The 10242-nt window shown below is 36.0% G+C and overlaps 1 protein-coding gene across 1 annotated transcript in view; it reads left to right on the top strand.

Annotated features, from left to right (window-relative positions):
• Nucleotides 1–1414: 1414 nt before the first annotated feature.
• The window catches only part of PLA2G4A (phospholipase A2 group IVA), a 171162-nt gene continuing 162334 nt past the window's right edge, over nt 1415–10242 (top strand). Inside the window, exon 1 of the mRNA XM_040263791.1 lies at nt 1415–1540. The gene's annotated coding sequence lies outside the window, so the exon portion shown is untranslated. The remainder of the gene's footprint in view (nt 1541–10242) is intronic.

The following is a 10242-nucleotide window of genomic DNA, read 5'->3' as shown; positions in this document are numbered from 1 at the left end:
AGTAGTGTGCTCTCTGTTCCTCTACTTAGCATACTTAACCTTCAGAAATTCAGAATCTTCTTTGGAAAGAAAAAGATCTTGACTTTCTGAGACACCACAGACCTTTTTTTTAGGAAGGATAGATTGATGATATAGCAGTTTGAATTTATGGGAGAAAATCAAGACAAAAAGAAGTTGGATCTTGGGCTACAGAAAGCAAATAATTTTCCAGAATATTTAATGATGGCATCTACAGAAGTTATATTCTTTGGAAATGTTTTAAAAGAGTGTGCTCAATATGAAAGATAAAACCTAGAGCTTGTTATACCGAGTGAAGGAAGTCAGAGAGAAAAACAAAATTCATATACTAACGCATATATGGAATCTAGAGAAATGATACTGATGAACCTATCTGCGGGGAAGCAGTAGAGACACAGACATAGAGAAAAAGCTATGGACACAGTGGGGAAGGACAAAGTGCGATGAACTGAGAGAATAGCACTGAAACATACATACTACCATACGTGAAATAGATAGCTAATGGCAAATTGCTGTATAACAGAGGGAGCGCAACGTGGTGTTCTGTGACAGCCTCCAGGGGTGGGATGCAATAGCCGGTGGGAGCAAGTTTCAAGAGGGAGGGGACATATGTATACTTGTGGCTGATTCACACTGTTGTATGGCAGAAACCAACACAACATTGTAAAGCAATTATCCTCCAATTAAAAATAAATTTTAAAAAGACCACATTAGAAGATCCCGTGTTTGAAAAGCAAGATATACTAAATGAATAGGTCAGTCTTTAAAGACACTAATTGATTCTTATGGAATTTGGATAAATTTAATCTATATACCTTCTTTGTTACAGTGACATCAGGTATTTGAATTTACTTTGCATATTTTTTATTTAACCTGATTTGATTTTTTCCCCCCTAAATCTCAACATCTGTATTACACTTCTTTGGTATGTCTTTAACCTTAAAGTTACAAACACGTGGTTATGAACTGGCCTTTGGTGTTTGGGGAGGAAATATTTAAATGGATTTCATTTTTAAAGTGGTCTAATAGTTCATCTCCAAAATGTGTAGCCTATATTTTAGGATCATTATAAACTTTGCTTTTGTAAAGAGGAAAAAAAAATGCTCTGGGTTATTCATCTTTTCAATTGAGTTCTTGTTTAGAAAAAAAAGGAGGAAGCAGTAGCTACTTAAGGACAAGAAGTGTTTTCAAACACACACACGCGTACACAGCATCCACGAAATTTAGAACTGGTTAACTTACATTTTACTTGTGCATGTTGGCTGACTTCAGCCTCCTAGTTCTAAACAGTAAACGTTTACATTTAAGATGTTAGCTCCTCCAAGAACAGCGCTTTCCCTCCCTTCCTTTTTAATTCCACCTTAAGGCATCTGCAAAGACGAAAGGAAACCAGCCCACATTTTAGCCCCTCCTACCAAGGATAAGACTTGAACTTCTCTGTGGTCCCGGGCTAAGAAAGGATCCCGACCGAAAACTAGAGGCGTAAAGGAGCCCGAAGGATCTCACTGTAACTCTGGGAACTGTAAGCAATCTATTTACTCTCTCCCTACTCCCACCCCCGCTCGCTCCAGGTCTCTCTCCCACTCTCGCTAACTTTTAGTTTCTACCTTGCTTGGAAGGAAGAAGGGACGGAGGGAAGGCTAGGAGTCATCGCTCTCTCGAAAGTCTGCATGCCCTCTGCCTTTTGCAATGAGACACAGATCGGGGGACCTTAATTTCCTTCTAACAAATGCCAGTTTGCTTTCCGAGGGCTAGATGCGCTGTGGAGTCCGAGATAAGGCGTTTCCTTCTTTTACAGCCCGGAAAGAAAGCTAACGTTCAGAACCGCGGCGAGTGATTCTAGCTAGAGCTCCACGTGAGGTTGTGGCCAATGCCCATCCTCGAGCAACCTGCTGTTTGACAGCCCTGAGGATCTTTAGCGAAGGAATTAATCGACTCATTTAAGGTTTAATTGAAAAATGGTCATTTCGGTTACTTATGCAAAGCGTACCCGGGTATTTAATGTGTAGCAGTGTTACGCGAAAAGACGGACAACATTGAAAAACTAATTGTACAATGACTGGCCTTCTGATTCGTCCTTCTAAGTTATTGGACATGCCAAGAGGGCAGAGCTTGAAACTAGATGTGGAAAAGATTTGCTCAAATAAGAAAGTTAAGTTTTGAGTGTGAAACTATTTTAGTAATTTCGTATTGAAAGCATTCATTAAAAAAAATAAAAAAGCCACTTGGATTTGAAATGATAGTGGTTTAACTTATTTAAGTCTCCTATACTGTATTCATTTTAGTCTTAGAAATGACCTCAAAAAGTAAAACAAGAAATGGTCTTCAGGTTGGTTGATGACGTAAGCACTTATTCATCTAAGGGAGATGGAGCATACTGGAGGCAGACCATTTGGATGTATGTCAGTTTCAACCTATGATATTTGCATGCATAACCTTTTGGATTCAAGGGGAATTTCTGTTTTGTTTGATTTCTGTTTGTTGCACAAATTTGAAATTGTGGCCTAAGAGAGGTTTGCAGGGAAGAGTAATGAAGCAAATCTTGCTTAAGAGTTTTAAAATTATATTCCAGATATCTCTAAACCTTGCTGATCAAATTGAATATTGGGATTAAACAACAGGTATTTGGTTCTTTCATTGTGCAAAGAAAGAGTTAAATTTTCATTTAAGCAATAATTGTGAAATGCACAGAGAAGTGTTTAACCTGCATTTGCTCAAAACTGCTTTACAAACTTCCTGTAGGGGAAGCACATTTCATGGGTCAAGAAACTAAGAAATCTATTTAATAATTTTCCTTTTCTCAATTAAACATAAATGAAAAATATCTCAAAAGTGACTTGCAATGTTAATTTTTTCTTTTTTTTTTTTACATTTTACATTTATCAGCTTCTTGCTAACAGTACCTGATAAAGCTCATCCCACAGAGGTAATTTGCCTGTGTTTTTAACCTATCAGTATCATTCCTAGTGTCTGCTTAGAAAGCAAAGTCATAAAGACCAAATTGTTTGCATATTAAAAAAATATGTTCCAGGAATAAAAAAGAGGAAGACAGAATTAGCTGTGGTTCCTTTTCCTCTCTTATGCCTTTCATTTACCATTAGTTTTTTTCTTCCTCTTGCTTTCAGAGTTAAGCTTTAGTCATTCTCAACTTCTTTTTTATTTTCACAGACCCTTTTACAAATCTTATGAAAGCTATAGACCCCTTCCCTGAATAATGACATACGCTCCTCTAAAATGCACAAATTTTTAAATACCTTTAGGAATTTCAGATTCTCCAAATGATTCATGTCATGTGAAAACATAGTATTTCATAGAATTTTGGAGTTTTCTGACAGTATAAAATAATTAGCAAATTATTTCCCTTATAAGTAAAGAACTGCCTTATAGTGAATATTGCATTTATTCAGTTAGTGTTTCAGAACTCTAAATAATTGGTGTAATGGAAAAACTACTTGCCTGGAAATCAAATGACCTACATTCTAGACTCCACCCCAATAGTAATTAGCTGTACAATCTTAAGCTTGCCATTTTTCTGTAACATCTGATATTTCTTATCGCCAAATGCAATCAGTAAAACATAATAGGGAAGTAAGATACATGTTTTTTTTTTTATAAGATTGTAGGGCATCTATATTTGCTACTTTTGCTCCAAAATTCTTAATGACATTTCCCAGCATAAGTATGTTTTATCATATTCTTATTTATTACAAAGATAATTCACGCTTATTGGTTAAATCTTGTCAAATATAGAAATTGCAAAGAAGAAAAGGAAAACTGTACATACAGTCCCCCTAAGGGGTAACTACTTTTAAAATGTCATTTATTCAATCAGAAATATTTATTGAGTAACTAGCATGCATCAGCGTAGAGACAAGGAATTCAAGTATATACATCTCTTTATATTATTAGACGTTTTTCTATAATACATTTATCCATATGTAGATTTCACAAAATGGTGTTGCACTTGTTAAAAGATAAACTGAGGCATATTAAAAATATTTGAGTTTATTTCAGGAAAAAGTGATTGGCATGAGGCAGTGCCCAACCAGAAGTGGTTAGGAGTGGTTAGTGTGGAGGAGAGATTTTATAGAGGAAAAGCTGAAGCAGAGTAAGGAATTTATTGATTGGCTACAGCTTAAAGCTTAGTTGGCTGTTTCTGAATGATTGTCCTTAGTTTTCGATTTTGTAACTTTGAGGCATTTACTGGCTTAAATTTTGGTTTGCTGATGCAGGTTGTGGTGGCATTAGGGTCACCTTAGTCTAATGACCTCCATGTTTAATTAATTTAATGCACTGTTCTTGCTGTTTTGTAACATGCTTCTCCTCAGTCATGAAATTTTCTCACAAGACATTTTTATAGTCTTTAGTTTTTCTTTAATATTCATTCATATAGTAAACAAATATTAGTGAGCCCTCCTATGGGTCAGGCACTATGCAAGTGATGGCAATCCAGCCATGAGCCAGAGAGTATGGTTCTAAGATCTAATTTTTTGTCGGTGGAAATTCTGTATTAGCTGATTATAAATTACTAGATCTTTACATGGATGAAAATTTTCTGCTGTTATTAATAGTGTTTCACTTAGGACCTCTTAAAACAAATGTTTGTTGCATTTGGATAGATTTTCACAACTCTATTTATTTATTTGTTTTCGGTTGTGCTGGGTCCTCATTGCTGTGTGCCAGCTTTCTCTGGTTGCAGCGAGCAGGGACTATGCTTCGTCGCAGGGTTTGGGCTTCTCGCTGGCGTGGCTGCTCCTGCGGAGCACGCTCTGGAGCACGAGGGCTCAGCAGTTGCTGCATTGGGGCTTCAGCAGTCATGGCGCACGGACTTAGTCGCTCCGTGGCATGTGGAATCTCCTGGACAGGGATCAAACCAGTCTCCCCTGCGTTGGTAGGTGGATTCTTATCTCCTGTGCCACCAGGGAAGTCCTGGATAGATTCTCAACGTGTATTTTTCAAGTTCTATTAAAAGTTCTCCTAAGTACAGGTGAGATTGTTACGTCAAATGCTTAATCAAAATGTTCTTTTGTCAACTGTAAAAGGTTAATAATAATATTTATTGAGTATCTAGAGGATTTAAAAAATATTCAGCAAAATATTGCGGAGTGCTAGTTATTATTTTTGCCATTTTTCTGTTGATAAATATTGTATCCATGTATAAATAGAATAAGAGTATAATTTCCTTAAGCCAACATGATGTTAATATTCAAACAGAACAAATAACAGCAAATCAAAAAGCTGAGACAATTGTTATATGAAAATGGTATCTTGTTTAAATTTGCATTTCTTTCAGAAATAAGGTTGAACAGTTTTCATGACAGCCCCTTCTGTCTCTGTGTTTATGAATTGCCTCTTTTAATGTGATTTTTTTAAATCTTTTTTTCAGTTTTAATTTCTAACATGGTAAATATCAGTGGATATAACTTATATAATCAAAGGCCCTTGCAGGTCCTCAATAATTCTGAAGAGTGTTAGGGGTCTTAACATTAAAGGTCAAATTTTGAAATAGAAATAGAAATTCTGTAAACATTGCTTTTTTCGAGTTTAGAGGATTTATTCATATTGTTTCCTGATAACTTTTCTTAAAAAGTGGGTGAGATGCATAGAAAAATGAAAGCAAGTTTTTTTATTCTCATAGACTGTCATTTTCTACAAAATCAGGGAAGTAGAAGAGGTTTCCGAGAAGAGGGCCAAAACTTTTGTAGAATCTCCCACAGCTTTAAGAACGTCCAGACTTGCTTAATGCAGAGAAGATGGAGACAGGACTAAGGGTTACAGATAATTCTTGCTAAAGGCTTTGTAAGAAAAATGGTGTCCATGTTTGTCAAGAACTAACTTAGAGACAATGAATTTAAGCTTTAGCTATTCATCGTCTGCTCCTTGCCACTAGGGCAGTGACAGTTGGGAGAACCAAAGAGTTGGTTCTGGAGTTCTTTCCAAAGAAACCAGTGCAACAGAGCTGATTTTGTTGCTGTCTTTTGATGCTGCCATACACCTGAGAAAAAGAGATGCGCCCAAATTTTGCTACCCTTGCCAGTGTGTGATTCTCACTTTTTTTTTGGATTCTCTTTGATTCCTGGTCCAGCCTTAGAACATTCTTTGAAAATATAATTTATTTCTCCATCATACAAATATAATATAAGCTTAAATAATTCAGTGCTCTCCATAAGCCAATTTATGAAGCTGCACCACCAGTTTGATTGCTTATTGAATGAGCTGAAATAGCTTTAGTGAAACTCAGCAATAGTCTGTAAGTGATCCCTGTCAGAGTTTAATAACCACTGAGTCAAAGATGAAGGACTGGGACCACATTGCACTCATTTCCCTTGCTTTCCCTTTTTATAGGGAGGAGAGTGCACTTGTAAATCAACTGCACCCTTTTCCTTAATATTCCTCATTTGCTTGACTTCTGAAGTCTGCAGGGAAGTTTATGCATTTTAGGTAATAGTCTGTTCTGAGTTAGAAAACAAATATCCATAATATGTGTGATTTCAGTCTTCCATAATATGAAAAACTCATTTTTGTAACACTGAGCTTTGTTTTTCATTTTATTTAATTTGCAGTCTGTTTTCTGATTACCTAGTTTGAAACAAAATATCAGAGGGACAATAATACCTTTTGTTTACATAGCATTTTGTGGTTTATAAAGAGACTGCTTAAGAACTTTGTTCACATAATAACCATGTAAGTTAGCAGAGCAGATATTCACATTTTACACATGTGAAAGAGGTGTGGTTGGACAGTTAAATACCATAAGTCCCTGATATACAAACCTTCAAGTTGTAAACTTTCAAAGATGTGAACATATGTTGCAGCCCCTGTATGCCAGCGTTATACCATACTACTGTACATTTCAAAGTACTGTACTGTAAGATTTAAAATGTTTTATTTTTTGTGTTGATTTTTTTAATGTATATATTATTTGTGTGACAAATATTATTAATATAAACCCGTGACAGTACAGTATTATATAGTCGCTTGTGTTAATTGGGTACCTAGGCTAACTTTGTTGGACTTATGAATAGCTCTTGGAACAGAACTAGTTCCTATGTTGGGGACTTGCTGTAGCTTATTTAGTATCCAAGTCTTATGATTTTCATTTTGATGTATTTTGTATGCTTCAATTGACTAATTGATTGGTTTATATTTCCAGTTTTGGTGCATGTTATTTAAGACTGTCCACCTCTTCCTGTTTGTGTTAACATCAGAAAAATTATAGGGAAGAACTAGAAAGTACACATCCCAACAGTTCCCCTATTCACTATTCTGTTCTTATAATGGGATTACTGATCGACATAGTAGAGGAAGTTGCATAAACATTTAAGAATGATTGAAGAAATAGTATATGATATATTTATTTGTTGAATTAGCTCCTTTTTAATGAAAAAAACTTTTTTTCTTTTTTTTTCCCATTTAATTAATTTATTTATTTTTGCCTGAGGCACCACAGGGCATGTGGAATCTTATTTTCCTAACTAGGGATTGAACTTGCACCCCTTGCACTGGAAGCACAGAGTCTTAACCACTGGACTGCCAGGGAAGTCTCAAGAAGTATTATATAATTTAGAATTTCTTACTTTGTAACTATTTAGCCTTGTATAGAGATATATGCTACTTTAAGAAAATAAGGTATATGAAGTTTAATCCAAAAATACAAAATAGACGTATTATGAGTTGTACAGAAAACACTAATTCTACTGAAGGTTTTACTTTTATTTGGTAATAGAGCATTCTTTTAGAATATTCTGAGTACAACCTGCAGAGCCTATGGTTCTTTTGGCTTCATTAATATTGGTGGTTAGCTTAAAGCATTTGTATCGAAATAGTTACTCTGACTTTGGATTTATCATTTGTATGAAAACCTCATCATTATTTTACCTTTCCAAGCAACTCAGTAGCTTACCTAAACTAGATTTTTTTTTTTTTCTGGAGTAAAGTCAACTTTAGTTATAGAATGGCTTATTACACACATATATAAAACTCCATCATAAATAATACACAGTAGGTCAGGTTTGACTGCTGGATGAAACTGTGCCACTTGATACATTAGGTCAGCAGGTAGCTTCTGAATTTCGGTCAGTAAACTGACACACTTCCTATTTGCCCCATACTTTTATGTCCACAGCTTCGACAAGATGAGTGCCGTACCTCAGCAGTAAATTGAGATGTTAGACCCTTTATGTATTCTTGCGAGATTCTTGCATCTGTAATCGTAGAAGAGACAGTGTCTGCCTGGGACTGTTTAAGGGGAGATAACTGGTGTCTGTAAGTTTTCTTCAGCCTCTTCCTGGCATGCTGGATCTTAATTCCCCAATCAGGAATCGAATTGATGCCTCCAGCAATGGAAGCGTGGAGTCTTAACCACTGGAATGCCAGAATTGTCCCCAGGCTCTCATTTTTTATTTCTTGAAACAAAAAGGTAGTCCATTTTATGGTCTTTTTATATGTAGTTGATGCAATATTATGTGAGTAGTAAGAAAAGTGCATGTGTGTACACATGCTCAATTGCGTCCAACTCTTTGCAACCCCATGGACTGTAGCCTTCCAGGCTCCTATGGCCATGGAATTTTCCAGGCAAGAATACTGGAGGGAGTTGCCATTTCCTCCTCCAGGGGTTCTTCCCAACCTGGGATCAAACTCATGCCTCTTGTGTCTCCTGCATTGGTGGGCAGATTCTTTACCACTAGCGCCATCTGTCCAGTAAGGAAAATAACTTAGAGCAATTAAGTAGGAATTTCTAGAGGAGCATCCTGGGAGAAAGTATCTAAAGATGCATATGGCTTTGAGGACATACTAGATTCCTGCATTTGTAATTAAGATTTCTTAGTATCCATCAATCCCTGTTATTATCTACCTCAAACAGGTATCAACTTCCTTTCCATGCAACTGTCATGAAGAAGTGGCAGACAAGTTTAAAGCTGGTTGAGGTTGTATGAACTTAGATATCAAAGAGACAATGCTACGGCATTTCTGTAGTTCATGGAATAGTTTTCAAAATCATTGCTTTCAGTGTACAATGGGAATTCATGTTCAAATATGACTTCAGAATATCATTATATCATTGATAAGTGTGCCCTTAACATATTTTAGGATGATTTCTCACAGCAAAAATTCTCGTTTAAAAAGATTTCTTAATTAAAAATTTAGTTGCAAAATATTAAGATGTGTGGTGCTTATTTTTTGAGGCAGTGGCAATCAGGGGTTTATATTTAAACTATATAAATGTTCACAATGTTTATATGAGATTTTTTTCTTATTTTTATCACTAATGACCCCTCTGTTGTCAGTGAAAAGCAATAAAAGAACCAGTTTTTTGAGACTTATTCAGTGTTTGCAGAAAATTTTACTGTCTGCTTAAATTATGTGTTATATTGATAAATTGGCTTGGTTGATTAATACCTTATGAGCTATTGTCACAATGAAAAGCACACTCTTGTAGAAATTATAATTTTCTGTGAAGAAAAGAATTTCTAGATACTGTTCATGAGTATGATTTTATCCCTGGGTTGGGAAAATCCCCTGGAGGAGGGCATGGCAACCCACTCCAGTATTCTTCCTTGGAAAATTCCAGGGAAGAGCTGGAGCCTGGTGGGCTACAGCCCATGGGGTGGCAAAGAGTCGGACAGGACTGAAGTGACTTAGCACACACATGCATTCATTAATATATGTAACATGCTTAAGAAAAGAGTAGGAAACATACACCTTTTTAAAATTCTTCAAAGAAGAAGAGGTATTAGAGAAAGCATATTAGATAGTCTGTACTCACTTTTTCACTTAAGAATTTTACCTGCTGGGTCAAGGAAATAAAAAGGCAGATGCTAGTATTATCCAGGAATGTTTGATCTCTGGGCTATGCACATTTTTTCCTTCATGAATTCAGTATGTTTTAATTAATACTAACTACATGCTAGGCACGGTGCTACGTTTACAACATACCTGAATAAAGAGTTAATTCCTTCTTGGAGGAGAGAGATAATAATTAAGCAAATAATAAACAAATAATAAGAGGAGCAAATGGACTTTATTACTACAGGCTAACCTGGGGAGGTGAAGGAAAGGTTTCCTGGGGAGGTAAAATTTAAACTGGGATGTGAAGGTTGAGAAGCCAGGCATGAAAGGGGAAGGGATTGAGGGTGGTGAAACTCAGATGGGAGCTTCAGACAGAGAACAGCATTTGCAAATAAGCCTGCAAAGGAACAACCAAGAAATCTGATGGAAAACCAG

The sequence above is a fragment of the Oryx dammah genome, unplaced genomic scaffold, assembly GCF_014754425.2.
Source record: "Oryx dammah isolate SB20612 unplaced genomic scaffold, SCBI_Odam_1.1 HiC_scaffold_21, whole genome shotgun sequence".
Classification (NCBI taxonomy): Eukaryota; Metazoa; Chordata; class Mammalia; order Artiodactyla; family Bovidae; genus Oryx; species Oryx dammah.
Note: the sequence above shows the minus strand (reverse complement) of the source record. Positions and strands in the feature narration are given on the sequence as shown.